Source organism: Marmota marmota, unplaced genomic scaffold (genome assembly GCF_001458135.2).
Source record: "Marmota marmota marmota unplaced genomic scaffold, marMar, whole genome shotgun sequence".
NCBI lineage: Eukaryota > Metazoa > Chordata > Mammalia > Rodentia > Sciuridae > Marmota > Marmota marmota.
The window spans coordinates 13,761,836-13,779,237 of NW_025999999.1; positions in this window are offsets into that span (position 1 = coordinate 13,761,836).

The window sequence follows — 17,402 nt, forward strand, 5'->3', positions numbered from 1 at the left end:
ACAACAGACACTAGTATGGCAATATGTAAATCAATGGATGTGTAACTGATGTGATTCTGCAATCTGTGTATGGGGTGAAGGTGGGAGTTCATAACCCACTTGAATCAAAGTGTAGAATATGATATGTCAAGAAATTTGTAATGTTTTGAACAACCAACAATAAAAAATTTAAAAAAAAAAAGAAAGTGAATGAGAAATACTATTTTATTAAAAAAATTGAAGGAATTTATTTGTTGCCAAGGTACTATACAAGAAATATTAAAGAAAACTTTTTTCAAACAGAAGGACAATAAAACAGGTCAAAAATTTAGATTTACAAGAGAAATGAAAAGCATTGAAAATGGCATAAGTGAGAGTAAAATGTCTTTTTTATTTTAATTTCTCCAAAATGTTATAGCTATTTCAAGAAAAATTGCAATAACATATTGTGTTTGTAGTAAATACAGAAGTAAATATATGATAAAGATGGCATAAGAGATGGGTGTCCTTACAATATACATAGAAAACTATATTATTATCTTAATGTAATTCAGATTTAATTCAAATTTATATTGTAGACTCTAAAACCATCACTAAAACATTATTAAAGATGTGTAGATAATAATTCAATAGATGAGATTCAGTAGGATCATAAAAACTGCTCAATTAAACCCCAAAAGGCAGGAAAAAACAAACTAAAGAATAAATAGAATAGGAAGCTAGAAATATAATATATTTTTAAACCAAACACATGAAACATTCATTTAAATATGAATGATGATTAATGTATTATGTCTAAGATGAGGACATCTTCATAGTAAATAGGCATAGTAAGTCCATCATAGAACTAAATGATAATCCAAACATAGCTAATGAAGGAAATGCTGATTTGAAAAAGAAAAGATACACCATTGAATACATCTAGTGCAGTCACTTTCTTTTTAAATCTAAGGCAAGACATCAAGTCTCAAAACTGAATCTGTTTTTCAGGAATCTATGGTACATTCTAGCTGGGTCAAGGGGACAGACACCCTGTGTGTCCACTCTCCAGCTCCCAGGGTGAATACACTTTTCCTAATAGAGAGACATGAAAGTATGGTAGAATCTAGGAAGAAATGCATTTTTCAATAGCCAAACATCATTTATTTAACTTGCGCCGTCTGTTTTACGATTTCTCCTTTGAGGAGACACTTCACATTCTGCTGCTGCCCTCCAGGACCAGAGCCCTCCTCTCCTCTGTTTCTTCATCACTTCCTTAGTCCATTTGCCAGCAAATCCATCTTCCTATCTTTCCTCTTTTTCTTCCCCTAAATTTTCCACTTCAGAAAGAAACTTTGAACTGAACAAGGCAAATCTCTCCTAGATAATTACCTCCTAAAAGGAATGTAATGCCTTTTTTATGTATCCACCAAATGACACCTGCTCCATTCCTCATCCCACGCTCAGAAAGCAGTAACTTGCCTACCTCCGCATCTTAAATGGAAGCAAACTTGATTCTTTAGCTCTGGCTTCTAGCAGCCATAACTTACAGTAATAAAGGTTAATGTATTGGGTGGAAAGGAAGTAAATTTAAGGTAATAATGAGAATGATCCTTCATCATTCATGACAGATCTTGAGCTCTGTGTAGGCAGTAATTAAAGAAGAGCTTCATAAGCCATAAAAACATAAATAAGATTCCTAGTAAAAAGACCTTTATTGTAACTACACTGGACTGAGCCCAGAATACCCTCTTAGGCTTTGTTAAAGAGCAGTTTCAGAATCTTACAATGGGAAAGGTTAGGAGAAGAATGTAGGGGTCCCTGTCAGTGGGCATCTCTGCCCTCGGGTATGCATAGAAATATGGAAGGTTTGACCAGAATGGATCCCTGAGAAAATCCATAGACACCAGAACCATGTGGGCCAGTTCAAAAGTCCAGACAGGAACAAAGAAGATGGGGGTGACCAAATGTGAATGATTCTTACAAAGGACAGTGCTGACCAGCTGCTCTTGACATCTGCTAGGGTCTAAGCTGAGTACTGAGAGGTGTCAGGCTGGCAGCAAGAAGGCCTGGTCAGGTAAAATTTTAGAAAGGGTGATGAAATTAGCTCAAAAAGATTCTCACTTGCGAAAGAAGTTTCCTCTATTGAGCTCACACGATTTCAGATGTAGGGTTTTGAGGCATGTGTTTTAGAGAAAGCCACAAAGTTGATTTGGTAATTTTCTTCTCTTGGCCATAATGCATAAGGAGGAGGGGGTAATGAGAGGGCTCTTAAGAACAGGAATTAATGGACCAGGGAGCAGTGTGACAGACAAGAAGATGCTGGGCAGCCAGAAGGCTTTGAGCACCAAATGTGCATCCCTCGCCCTCCTTACAGAACAGAGATATGTCCAGTGTAATCAAAATGAAATACACATGCAAAGAGACCACTCAGTGTCAATTATATCCCGAGGACAGATCTGCATGAAAACAGGGAAGGGGTGCTTCTCCAAGGTACCCTGCCATAGCCCTCCTAAGGATCATGTCTGGGGAGCAAATGGTTACCTGCCTATTGCAGAATCCCACATCTATTTGGCACAACTTGTTTGACCCATTTCATTACATAATCTCCTCTGAGTTTTAATATCCCCATCTATTAAGCAGAAATAACAGCTATTGAGGTTGCTGTAACTATTAGTCATAATGCTCAGTCAGTAAAAAAGGGACATTATCTGGAAGTGGACTGGTTTTGGAAAGTAGTCAGGGAAAAGCCTGATCACCCTTTACCCCTCCTGACTTTGGCAGAGAAGATCAAGGTGATAACACATCAGTCCGGGAAGAAAACGTCATCTCAGGTGCCAGCCCCCAAATCTGATGGCATGTAACCTGTGTTGACTTAAATGAGGTGTGAGGAATGGATTTCCTTAGGAATTGGGATCATGATCTGAGGGCTGGAATGAAGAGGTGGAAGGAGCTGTGTGAGCTGTGGTAAGACCTACCAACCCTGTGGTCATAAGGAAGTGAGGTGGTTTGAAAGGACCCAGAAATACAATGGCCTTAGCAGGCTGTGTTTCCCTCTGGTCAGATTCACTCTAATCCATGTTGATGACACAGAATGCAGTCAGTCCTCTGAAAGGAACAGATCTGGCAAACAAAACGTGAAGAAACCCAGTGTATACATACCGTATTCTCCCTTCCCTCTTCCAATGATTCTGAGTCCACTTCTGCCACATGGTGGTCCCCCAACTCCTAGGAGACAGAAGTGATTGACTCAACACAAATCAAGTAGAAGTCAGTCAACTAAGATAAATCAGGGTCACAAACTCTGTTACCAGCCCCTCCTCTGGATCAGGAAACCCATGTTCTTGAGGAGATTCAATAAAACTGAATGAAACAAGAGCTACAAAACCCAGGCACAATTTGCAGCAGACACGCTTACCTTTCCCAGTCAACCAAGGACTGTCAGGGCCTCCTACAAATGCTCCCATTGACACATCAGATCAAGTGAAATGAGGCCAACGTGGCAGTGCTGGACTCAGAAAAAGCTAAACTAGAAGTCATTACCGAAGGCAATATCCAGAACTGTGTTCCAGTAACCGTTAGTTCAATGGAATCTTCCAGCACTTGCCTCACATACTTTCATTTCACCTCTTAGAGAATTTCATCTTCAATTTAATAAGGAATTTTCCTAACCAAAGGTCATGTGCAAATATCATGACCCAGACCACGATCTATAGAAGTTAATCATTGAAATTAAGCCTTTAATAGATCGTTTATCTCTCTGATTTCTGCATTGAAAGTTTATCTGCTCCCCTGTATCTGAAAGAATAAATGCAAGAAAATTTCTCCACACATTAAAGCAAATTGCCAACTGACACTCTTTGCAATATCCACCCCACCCAGTTGCACAGATAAATTGTGCTGTCATTTTTACAGCAGCTCTTGTATAGATCTGGATATTTTATTATTTGAGATTTTGCATTGACAAATTTCCAAAATTAGCTCATTTTATGTTCTTGCAAATCACCACGCTGGGCTAATGAAGACTGAGTGCTCATGACAGGGAATGGCTTAGCAGATGCTACCGAGCACATCAGTCATCCTTCTGTCCTCTTCCAGCCTGCCTTAACCCCATCCTCCTTTCAGTTTCTTCCCGGAACTATGGTAGTACTGTTAGACTGAGTTTCCAGAATAAAGGCAATAAATAGTTTACCTCTCATGAGCTGACCCTAATTAACGACACTGTCCTGACTGTGTTGAGAATTCAGAGACCTTGTCTGGTCTCAGTTGGAAAGAGCTTAAATTGATTAGCAATTGAAATTGATTAGCAATGGCTGTCATTGGTAGGGGAAGGAAGAAGTATCAGCAGCACACATGCCAGATATTTCCTATCCCTGAATCATTCAAAAGAGACCAAAGGGAGGTAGGAGTTTATCACCTATAACAGATCAAATATCATGGAGCCTAGTACCTGAGACAGTGCTATTGCTACTATGCCAACACCAAATTGTGGGAAATACTTTTAACCTTGACATCCTTCAGGGATATAATTATAGAGTTTTGCAAACCCACAATCTCAAAAACAATCCTTAGTATTTATTAAACATTGAGTGTTTTCCAACACTATTATGTGTTTTCTGTGTGTTTTTCTTTTCAGTTTTGACCATAGTCCTATGAACAAGGCATTATTATTATCACTTTTTTACAGAAATGGAAAGGGAGAAGGGATGTGGCATGTTTGTGGTAACAGACCCAGGGAGTGGTCAAGGTGAGACTCTAGGCCAAGTTGTCTGGGTCCAGCTCCCTCAACCCCTGTGCCCTAGGAACTCCATAGTTAACAATAACCAAGAGGCAGATGCTGGACAGTTAGGTGGGGACCCTCACCAGCAACATAATATGTCACTTCTCACCAGCCTCGAAGCTTACCTGATTCAGTCCCTGCTCAATGGTGTACTTTCCATGCACCAAATCACTGAATCTCAAAAAAAAACTCTGTGGAGTTACTGTGATGATTTTTAGACTTCAGGGTTGCAAACAAGTGGTCAGAACTGTAGACCTAAGATCCAACTGGCTGTTAGGGTCAAGTAGCTCTTATCATTGCCTTTTCAAGATCAAGATGTGGAGACTAACATCCTAGACACAAGTAGGGAAAAAGGCCTGTGTAGGTCCCTATTCTTTCCCAACTCCAGGACCTTTCAATAAAAATGCAAAAATATGATGTGCTATAGGAAATATGGATACAGTAGGGAGTTAAAGTCATTTCTTTATATTCAGATATCAAATCCCATCTCACTGCAGGAAAATATTTTATGGAACTCATTTTTATTTATTACTCATTATGTGTCTCCTACAGTTCAGTTGTCTCTGGTTTATTCTAAAGTATATCCCTTAGGAACCCTATTCTGAAGAAGCTGGTTAATTAAGACATTGGGTCATAACAAAAAGATGAGAGGCTCATTCTAAGGGGAGAAATTGCTGAGAGAATATATGCTAGACATTTCATTAGAAAGCAGTTAAGTCATTTTAGGGACAAACACTAGCTGAGAAAAAAAATTGCATTCTTAGAAAGAGGCTTGCACTAAAGGAGGTGAAGTCATCTAATGGCAACATTTGAGATTTCTTATTCAAGAAAAAAAGTGTACGCTACCGCCTCCCTTTCTTATCATCGCCTGCCTTTCTTACTCCAAGTCCCTAAAAAAGTCCCAAAATCATAATTTTTTCTGATTTTTTTTAGTTATAGGTGGACACAATATCTTTATTTTATTTTTATGTGGTGCTGAGGATTGAATCCAGTGCCTCACAGATGGTAGGCGAGCATTCTACCTCTGAGCCACAACCCAAGCCCCCAAAATCATATTTTTAACTTATAATACTTGAATACAAGAAAAGAAAGACTTCAATGGCAGAGAGATTTCTTGGCATCCTACAAAATGGGAAAGAGAGAGACTAGACTAAAGGGAAACCACAGGCCCCAAGGACTACAGCAGGGGCCAGTGCTTTACCAAAGGGTTTCCATCCCTGGGGGTGGTGGATTCTGGAAACACGAGGGGACCAGGCGCATTGACCACACAACCCTTTTTCTATGTATTAAGACAAAATTCAAAATACATAAAATTAGCCATTTTAAAGTTAACAATTTAGTGGCATTTAGTACATTTTCCACATAGCACAGCTATCTCATCTAGCTACTTCCAAAGTATTTCATCACTCCCAAAGAAATCATGAAGCAGTCACTCCCCATACCTTCCTCCCCACGATCCCCAGCAACCTCCAACTTGGTCTCTGTCTCAATGGATTTGCTTACTATAGATATTTCATATAAATGGAAACACTCAATACGTGATGATTTTGTATCTACTGTCTTTCACGGAGTCTAATTCTTTCAAGATTCATCCATGTTGTAGTAGGTATCAGTAATTCATTTTTTTTTTTAACTGTTGAGGTTTGGGGGGGGAGTGGGTTATTTGCTTGTTTTTTCATGCTGAGGATTAAACCAAGGTCCTTGCCCACGCTAAGTTTGTGAAATGGCTGAGTGATATTCCATTATTGTATATGTCACATTTTTTAATCCATCAGTGGACATTTGGTTTTTCTCTACCTTTCAGCTATGGTGAATAGTGCTGCTATAAGTATTTACAAATGAGTTTTTGAGTACCTTTTTTAGATTCTTTTAGGTATATGTCTAGGTTTGGCATTGCTGGATCATATGGTATTTCTATGTTCACCTTGTTGAAGAAATTTGAAATTGTATTTATCATTGGATGCACCATTCTACAGTCCCACAAGAACTGTGTGAGAGTTCCACTTTTTCCACATCCTTATCAACACTTGTTATTTTCCATTTTTCTATTACTATGGCATCCTATTGCATATAAAGTGATATCTAGTAATTTTTGTTTTGTGTTCCCCTGATCACTAATGGCTAATAATGCTAGTGATATTCATCATCATTTTATGAACTTGTTGGCATTTGTGTATCTTCTTTGGAGAAATAGGTATTCAAGTCCTTGGCCCATTTTTAAATTGGGTTTTTTGTTGTTGTTGAGTTGTAAGAGTTCTTTATATATTCTGGATACTTAGACCTTTACCAGATATATAATTTGAAAATAATTTTTCTCTTGCATTAGTTGTTTTCCACCTTCTTGATAATGTCCTTTGATAGATCAAAGTTTCCGATTTTGATTAAGTTCAAATTATATAATTTTTCTTTTGTTGTTTGTGCTTTCAGTGTCTCACCAAGCCTCTTGATAGCTGTTCATCTCAGAGTTGTCCCTAAATCCTGTGATTCCATGGACTTCTGGATCTTGCCTTCTGCAGTCTTGTAAGCCTATTGAGTACAAACTTCTAAGAAATTGATCTATCTCACCCGGTCCCACCCTGAGCCTTCCTAAGGTTATTCTCCCTCATCTTTGCCTATCAGAGGTCTCTTCATTTTCTTTTCTCATTCCCACAATCTCTCCAGATTCAAATACCTTCTCAGACTCAACCTGTAAATGAGTCTGAGCTACTTCCTTTCCTCTCCAGATACAGGTTTCTCTAGAGCCCTCCCTGCCCCTCTCCTCCTGAAAACCTTCACGAGGCCCCACATTGATGCCCTGCCTGCACCCTCTCACCTCTGTGAAGTCAAGTCTTGGCTGTGTCACCAACTCTGACTGAGAGCCATTCCTAACCTCTAGCTTGCCAAGTTCTGAGGACCCTTAATTTTAGGGTAGCTGGTTGTCTCTGAAGTATAAAACATGATTTATCAATTCTTTCTTTTTAAGTTCCTTTCTCCCTTCCCCACTTTGGCTTCCATGACACAAACTTCAAAAGGCAACAAGGCCTGGAACACGGCTACAGGTCCCTAACATTTACTGCTCACTCACCATAGCTACATTTCATCAGAGGAAGAAAGGAGGTCATTGTTGTGAGCATTTATTTCCTTCCCATTTTATAATCTGACTTATGGCCATGGCCTTGAGGTACATAGACATAGAGCCTTTTTGACATGGTTTGACATAAAAATCAATCTGATATATAAATGTTACAATTCTGCAAGGAGTACTGGGGATTAGGGAAATTGGTGTTATATGTTCCAATAAGTAAGTAGCATTCTTTATTCCCTTCAGAGGGTGATTGATGGCTGCGAGGCCAGGTCACCACCAGCTGGAGCTCAGAGGTAGTGTTTTAAGAGAGGTACGTCCCCCAAGCCAATGAAAAATACAATCTACATGGCTTTTACATTAGAATAGTTAACAACTTACAAGAGGATGCCTAAATTTACAATGGGATTTAACCACAAGGGTCTTAAAAGTGGGCAGCATCTCCTCGTGTCTCTAAATGTTTATTAATAGCACATTAGCTAGGAAAGAATTGAAGGAGTTTAACAGAGCTTAGAACTAAAGTGTAATTATATTGATCCACTGAGATTCACAATAAAACAAAGAAGTAGCATTTCTAAAGTGGTTGATTAACATCAGAAGAAGCGAATGATTTGACTTATAAGAATTCAGCGTACAATCCAAACATAAATGGCTTGAGTATAATAAGACTCCATTTTCTCATGGAAATAAAAAACCCAAGGGTAATATTTATCTCCCCATTTGTCTTGACTCAGAGGTCAAAGGATGTCCTCTCACTTTCTCTCTGTCAGCCCCTTCTTGTCTTGTCTTGCTTTGCAAGAAGGTAGCCAGAGTTCCAGGCGATGTCTATTAAATCCAAAAGAGAAGAAATTGCATGTCTGTTTCCTGGTCACCCAGTCCAGTTCTAAGACTAGTTCTCACTGATTCAAATTGGTTCTGTGTCTTTCACCCTTGTTTTTTGTTTTTGTTTGTTTCTTTTTTATTTCGGTTTTTGTGTGTGTGTGTGTGTGTGTGGGTTTGTTGTTGCTGTTGCTCTTGTTGTTTTGCAGCTGCAAGAATGAAATGTGCTGATTGTCTCAGGCCTAAGATCACAAGGCTACCTCTGGAGAAGGAGAGGTGGTATCAGCCTCATCCAAACCACACTCTCTTGAGATAGGGCAACTATGGATAGCCAGAGGGAAATGAAGGGCTTTTTTTTTTTTTTTTTTACTAGAAGTGGTGAAATGAATGTTGAGTAACTAAAAACAGAACAACTATTCACTCTGCTCAGCATTTTAACAAATTTCCTGGGTTACAGTTTTTGCTATAAATCTGGAACCAGATGATTCTCACACCAACACCCAGAAATGACACTTTATGCCTTCTGCCATCAGTGACCTTGCTACAGTGCAGCCACCAGAAGCCTCTCCTATATACCAAATGCTTCCTAGTGCCACAGCCATCTTACACTGAGCATCCCAAGCAAATTCTTACAGGCTGAATCTCTCCACACACACCTACCTAAGATGCTACTCCTTGCACACACACACACATACACACACACACATACACACACACACACACACACTCACTCACACACGGCAGTGCAAATAAACAATACTGACCTAGTCAGGAAATGGAATTAAGAAGGGTGAAAACCTTTCCTTGTTACATATTCCTAACTGGGGAGAGGAGGAACAAAAGTTAATCTTGTATGGGTTTTCCAGGTGACTTGGGACTTATCTTCAGAATGATTCAAAGCAACCAGGAAAAGAATGCCATTCTATTTAAAATCAATGAGGCCTCCAGTTTCCATATCATTGAAAGAATTTTAGAAAGTTAAGTTTTGTAGGTGAACTCTGCTATACACATGAGTAACTGCAAACAATGGCTTGGGTTCCCAGAGCAGAAGAGTGGCCTCGTGAAATCAGATCAGAAAGACCAGTGGAGGGCTGGGGATGTGGCTCAAGCAGTAGCATGCTCACCTGGCATGCGTGCAGCCCGGGTTTGATCCTCAGCACTACATACAAACAAAGATGTTGTGTCCGCCAAAAACTAAAAATTAAATATTAAAAAATTCTCTCTCTCTCTCTCTCTAAAAAAAGAAAAGAAAAAGATAAAGAAAGACCAGTGGAGCCAGGTAGATCTCTGATTTTATCTTCCCTTTTCTTTCTTCTTCCTTTTCTCTGAACAGAGTTTCTTTTTGTTTGTTTGTTTGGAATCACTAAACCATATCCCTATTTTTAATTTTGAGGCAGGGTCTCTTGCTAAGGCTGGCCTAGAATTTATGATCCTCCTTCTGCAGCCTCCTGAGTCACTGGGATTACATCATGTGCCACCATGTCTGGCTCTACAGTTTTTATTATTCTCACATGGCTGAATATTATCATTAATATTATTATTATTATTATTATTATTATTATTATATAAGTTTATCAATTCCTTCTGCCTAAAGTAGAGCAGTCCACACACTTCAAAGCCACTTTGAAGGGTAAAATGCTTGTGTCAAATATCCCAGAAAACTATATCATCATAGAATGAGTTGGTGCTTTCTATGATGGGTAGAGAAATTTTCATCTAAGACCCCTCAAGGCAGCCTTGACACCTAGGATCTCAGGTCTGGCTTTAGCTCCTCTTAGCAGCAGCAAAACAAATTTATAATTGTTTTTATCCCATTCTTATAATTTATCCACCTCATTCTCCATCACCTGTAAATACCAAATTTGTTACCATTTCCTCACATTTACCCATATTGCCCCCAACTCTGGGAAATTCTTTTCTTTTTCCATCCATTATTCTAAATTCTAACCATATCATGTCTTTCTCACTTATATTACCTCCTTCCTAGATCATTCTTTTCAACACTGGTCACCCCATTCCTGAATTACCCATGTAATACATAGGCATGTAAGTTCTTTTTTTGCCACACATTTTTTAAACATGTTTGGGGTCTAAAGAGCACACTCCTAAATGATTGGGTCCATCACTTGTTACCTCCATGAAACCTGTTTCATAATAATGCTTGTTGCTATAGTAATTCCAATTCTTCTCTCAACACTTCAACAACTCCCAGGTTGTCCTACTTCTACAACCACTGAGTTCTGCATCCATCTGTTCAGTAATCCTCAAACACCGTTGTCATCAAGTGTGCTTGTGAAAATACCCTTGTGTTTCAGATCTTTGGTGGACTTAGCAATCTGCCTTGTAATTGTCCCAAGTGATTCTGAGGCTGGTGAGCCAAGGACCAAATTCTGAAACATGCTTCCAAATAAACTTCCCATTTTATCCATGGGGCTCCGTAGCCATCAGGAAACACCATTTTAAAGAATGAAAGCCTCTCTGCCCCTCCAGTCATAATTTTTCTGCTGCCACACTCAGCTTCATAGCCCCCAAAGGCTTACCATAAAAGTAAAAGACAAATGAAAACAAAAATGCAAGAGCCAGTTGTGGTGGCACCTGCCTCTAAAATCAGGGACAAGACAAGGGTGTCCATTCTCACCGCTTCTATTCAACATAGTTCTCAAAACGCTAGCAGAGAAATCAGATCAGAGAAGGAAGATAAAGGGATACAAATTGGAAGAAGTCAAACTATCACTGTTTGCTGATGACATGATCCTATATCCAGAAAACCCAAAAAACTCCACCAGAAGACCTCTAGAGTTGATCAATGAGTTTAGCAAAGTAGCAGGATAGAAGATCAATACTCATAAATCAGTAGCTCTTCTATACTCTAACAATGATCCAACTGAGAAAGAAATCAGGAAAACTACCCCCATCTAAATAGCCTCAAAAAAAAAAAAAACCCAAGCTGGGAATTAATTAATTAAAGGCAGTTAAAGAATTCTATTATGCAATGCCAATCAAAATCCCAACAGCATTTCTTGTAGAAATAGATAAAGCAATCATGAAATTCATATGGAAAAATAAAAGATCCAGAATAGCAAAAAACAATTCTAAGCAGGAAGTGTGAATCAGGCGGTATAGCAATACCAGATTTCAAACTATATTACAGAGCAATAGTAACAAAAACAGCATGGTACTGGTACCAAAACAGGTGGGTGGACCAATGGTACAGAATAGAGGACACAGAGACCAATCCACAAAATTACAACTATCTTATATTTGATAAAGGGGCTAAAAGCATGCAATGGAGAAGGATAGCATCTTCAACAAATGGTGCTGGGAAAACTGGAAATCCATATGCAACAAAATGAAACTGAATCCCTTTCTCTCGCCATGCACAAAAGTTAATTCAAAATGGATCAAGGAGCTTGATATCAAATCAGAGACACGCCGTCTGATAGAAGAAAAAGTTGGCTACGATCTACATACTGTGGGGTCGGGCTCCAAATTCCTCAATAGGACACCCATAGCACAAAAGTTAATAACTAGAATCAACAAATGGGACTTACTCAAACTAAAAAGTTTTTTCTCAGCAAAAGAAACAATAAGAGAGGTAAATAGGGAGCCTACATCCTGGGAACAAATCTTTACTCCTCACACTTCAGATAGAGCCCTAATATCCAGAGTATACAAAGAACTCAAAAAATTAGACAATAAGATAACAAATAACCCAATCAACAAATGGGCCAAGGACCTGAACAGACACTTCTCAGAGGAGGACATACAATCAATCAACAAGTACATGAAAAAATGCTCACCATCTCTAGCAGTCAGAGAAATGCAAATCAAAACCACCCTAAGATACCATCTCACTCCAGTAAGATTGGCAGCCATTATGAAGTCAAACAACAACAAGTGCTGGCGAGGATGTGGGGAAAAGGGTACACTTGTACATTGCTGGTGGGACTGCAAATTGGTGCGGCCAATTTGGAAAGCAGTATGGAGATTCCTTGGAAAGCTGGGAATGGAACCACCATTTGACCCAGCTATTCCCCTTCTTGGACTATTCCCTAAAGACCTTAAAAGAGCGTACTATAGGGATACTGCTACATGGATGTTCATAGCAGCACAATTCACAATAGCTAGACTGTGGAACCAACCTAGATGCCCTTCAATAGATGAATGGATAAAAAAAAATGTGGCATTTATACACAATGGAGTACTACTCAGCACTAAAAAATGACAAAATCATGGCATTTGCAGGGAAATGGATGGCACTAGAGCAGATTATGCTAAGTGAAGCTAGCCAATCCCTAAAAAACAAATGCCAAATGTCATCTTTGATATAAGGAGAGCACCTAAGAACAGCACAGGGAGGAAGAGCATGAGAAGAAGATTAACATTAAACAGGGACGAGAGGTGGGAAGGAAAGGGAGAGAGAAGGGAAATTGCATGGAAATGGAAGGAGACCCTCATCGTTATACAAAATTACATATAAGAGGAACTGAAGGGAAAGGGGGAAAAAAAACAAGGGAGAGAAATGAATGACAGTAGATGGGGTAGAGAGAGAAGATGGGAGGGGAGGGGAGGGGAGGGGGGATAGTAGAGGATAGAAAAGACAGCAGAATACAATAGACACTAGTATGTAAAAACGTGGATGTGTAACCGATGTGATTCTGCAATCTGTATATGGGGGGAAAATGGGAATTCATAACCCACTTGAATCAAATGTATGAAATATGATATGTCAAGAGCTTTGTAATGTTTTGAACAACTAATAAAAAAAGAATTCTATTATAACAACTATTAACACTGAAGAAAGAAATTGGAATACCTTCTATCTTCTTGGATAGGCAGAATAACTATCGTCAAAATGGCCATACTATCAAAAGCAATATATAGATTCAATGCAAAACCCATCAAAATGCCAATGAGAGTCTTAACAGAACAAAAACAGTCCTAAAATTCATTTGGAAAGATAAAAGACCCAGAAGAGTCAAAGCAATTCTGAGCAAGAAAGTGATGCAGGAGGCATTACAATACCCAATCTCAAATTATACTACAGAGCTATAGTAGCAGAAACCGCATGGTATTGGCATCAAAATAGACATGAAGACCAATGGAATAGAATAGAAGATACAGAAACAAACCCAAATATATCCAGCCATTTGATACTTGACAAAGGTGCCAAAAATATATGTTGGAATAAAACCTTTTAACTAAATGGTGCTAAGAAAACTGAATATCCATATGTAAAAGAATAAATTTAGATTCCTACTTTCACCCTGCATAAGATTCAAATAAAAATGGATTAAATACTTAGAAATTAGAAGAGACACCTTTTAACAGCTAGAAGAAAACACAGGGACAATATTCCATCATAGGTGCCGGCACTGACCTCCTCAACAAGACCCCTAAAGCTCAAAAAGTAAAACCAAAAATCAATAAATGGGGTGTCATCAAATTAAAAAGCTTCAGTACAGCAAAGAAGATTATTAAGGAAGTAAAAATAAAGCCTATGGAATGGGAGAAAAACTTTGCCAGCTACTCCTCTGATAGGGAAATAATACCTATAATACATAAAGAACTCAAAAAAATCCCAACAAAACAAATAGCCCAATCATCAATGGGCAAAAGAACAAAATAGAAATTTTTCAAAAGAAGAAACACAAATAACCAAGAAATGTATATTTTTTAAAAAATGTTCAGCCTCTCTAGCAATTAGGGAAAGGTAAATCAAAACTAAACTAAGATTTCATCTCAGTCCAGTCAGAATGTAAATTATCAAGAACACAAATAACAATAAATATTGGCAAGGATATGGAGGGAAAAGTATACTCTTACATTGTTGTAAATTAGTACAAGTCTGGAAAGCAGTGTGAAGAGTCCTCAAAATAGTAGGATTGGAACCACCACATGACCCAGCAATCCCACTCCTCAGTGTTCATTCAAAAGATCTGAAATCAGCATATTATAGTGATTTAGCCACCTCATTACTTACAGCAACCTAATTCACAATAGCCAAATTATGGGATCCATACAGATGCCCATCAATAGATGAATGGATTAAGAAAATGTGGAATATACCCATATGGAGTTTTACTCAGCCACAAAGAAGAATGACAATGATGGCATTTTCTGATAAATGGATGGAAATAGAGAAAATCATCCTCAGTGAAATAAGTCAGAAAATCAAAGGGCAGATGTTTTCTCTCATCTGTGGAAGCTAGAGCAAAATAAGGGAAAGAAGGCAATGGGGGAGGGGACCAGATATCATTAAGATACAGGGAAGATCGGTGGAATCGATGTAAGAGAATGAGAGGGAGGAAGGAAGGCAAAGGGGAGGATAAATGGAATGAACTTAATAAAATCACATTATATTAATATGTCAAGGTACCAAAGGGTATTTCACTTTTATATATATGCAGAATGAAGGAAGTTAAATAGAGTAGGGGTGGGATAATAGGGGGAGGGAGAAGGAAGGAAAACGGGGGTTGGAAATCAAATTTCTTGCATCTATGATTTTGTCAAAATGAACCCAATTACTATGTATAATTATGATGCTCTGATTTAAAAAAAAGAAAGTAACAGAACAGATAAAAGGGCCACAACTGGAAGAGAGAAAAGTGCAAGAATGTGAAGTTTGCCACCCCTGGCCACTTCTTCTTCTAGGGATGACTGATTGGCATAGTTTGATGATTCAACAGAAGTAAAGCCACACATTTGGGTGGCCAATCAATTGTGAAGGTCTCTCAGCATGATCTGAGAAGTACATCTGTTGGAAACCCAAGGCCTTTCATTTATCTAGTAAAGCATGAAGTGTGATTACCTTCCTCGGATTGCACCAATGCTGAGACAGTTCAGCAGCTCATCAGTGCCCCCTTAAACCTTCGATTTTTGATGCTCCAGGAACTGGGGACCAGGAAGGCACAGGAGCCAGAATGGATGGTGTTAGTCAGCTTTTCAAGACTGTGATCAAAATACCTAACACGCACAACTTAGAAGGGGAAAAGTTTATCGTGGGCTCACAGTTCCAAAGGTATGGTCCATGGTCAGCTGACTCCCTTGCTGTAGGCCTGAGGTGAGGCAGAACATCATGGCATGGCAGAGGAAAGCTGCTCAGCCCATAGCAGCCAGGAAGCAGAGAGGGACAAAATACAATCCCCGAGGGCACATCTCCAGTGACCTTCTTCCTCCAGCTGCCTACAATTACCACCCAGTACACAAGTCCTTTCAAATTATTAATCAAATCGACTAATCCACAGACTAGTACAGCTCTCACACTCTAATAATTTCACCTCTGAACATTCCTAGATTGTCTCACACAAGATCTTTCAGGGGACACCTCATAGCTGAACCATAACATGGATGAATCAGTGTAATACCTTAGGAGAATGAGGGCCTCTTTCCACCCAATGTCAGAAGGCCTTGATTCTTCTTGCTAGTCTGCAGGAAATACAAATAGCTGCCATTAAGCAGGCTGCCCAAAGTTTTCTCACATTTTCTGATTGGATCCTCTCAACAATGCTTTGAGATAGACGTCACCATCATCATCATCTTAATTTCAAAGATAAATCAAGTCTCAGTATTGCTACATTTTTTTTCCAATGTTATAAAGTTTTAAGTGACAAAATTGGTATTTGAAGCCAGGGAGTTTGATTCCAGAGGTCCTGAAAGCTTTGCAGTACCCACTTCCTGATGCGCATCACAGGACAGAGGACTGGGGCATCTCTTCACCATACATGTACGATGCACACGTAGAGGTAGAAACACCTCCATCCATTGCACTGAAGCAACATAAGGGTTCAGGTGTAAGAGTAAATATATAAGTGGTTAGTCCATGATACTAAGCCAACAATATCATGGTGAATGTAAATACCTATAGACGCTATGGTATCATGTGGAGGGTGTGAGTCCCATCTAAAGGCAGCAAGCTCCACAGAGCTCTATTCCATTGTTGCTATTCAATAATGCAGTTTAAGAAGAGCAAGATTTCCAATATTTCAGAGGTCATAAATCCATAGTTTTATGTGAAATATGCTTACTTTCTAAATATTGTCTATTTGTTTGTTTAAAAAAAAAAGCCTTTGCAGATAAAAAAAAAAAACCTAATCTGGACAGTCCTACTTGAGACACATTAATGTTATAGTAATAGTAATGTTAAGAAAGTCTTACTGTTAAAAAGATGTCTTTTAATAGGAGAATATGTATATGTATTCAGGCGATTCAGTTAACATCTGGTGCTTCCATTTTCAAATCTGTAATATTGGTCTGATGGAAGAAAGCTGGGCCATGTGTTATCTCAGCTCCCTTACCCACATATTTGCCCTACAACTAAAAAATCTTGTATTCTCATATTAAAAGTTATAATCTTGGTTTTGAGCTGCTGGCATTCCACTGGGAGAGGTGAAAAATCACTTAGATGAAAATATGTGAGATTCCATTTGATGCTTCTCATTGATTGACACTTACCAAAAGAAAGAATGGTTGTAAAAGAGGAATGTAGAACTCCAAATGTGGGTCGGCTCTTCAGCACAGGACAGGTGTGGCCACTGAGATTCTAGTCAGGGGGATGCATATGCCAAGGGTTAGAAAAGCAGGGGGTTGAAATTTGGGGACTAGCATTTTGGTGTAGGATTCTCAAGCTTAGAAAATAGAGTACTCTGGGATACAGGCAAAGTGTTTCCAAATATCTGGAGCACCATCCCTATGTAGCTTATGTGAATTCACTTGTGTGAGAGGTCATGTAGCTGATGAGTGTAGGGTAGAACTTTGAACTCAGATATGTTGTACTCTTAAGTT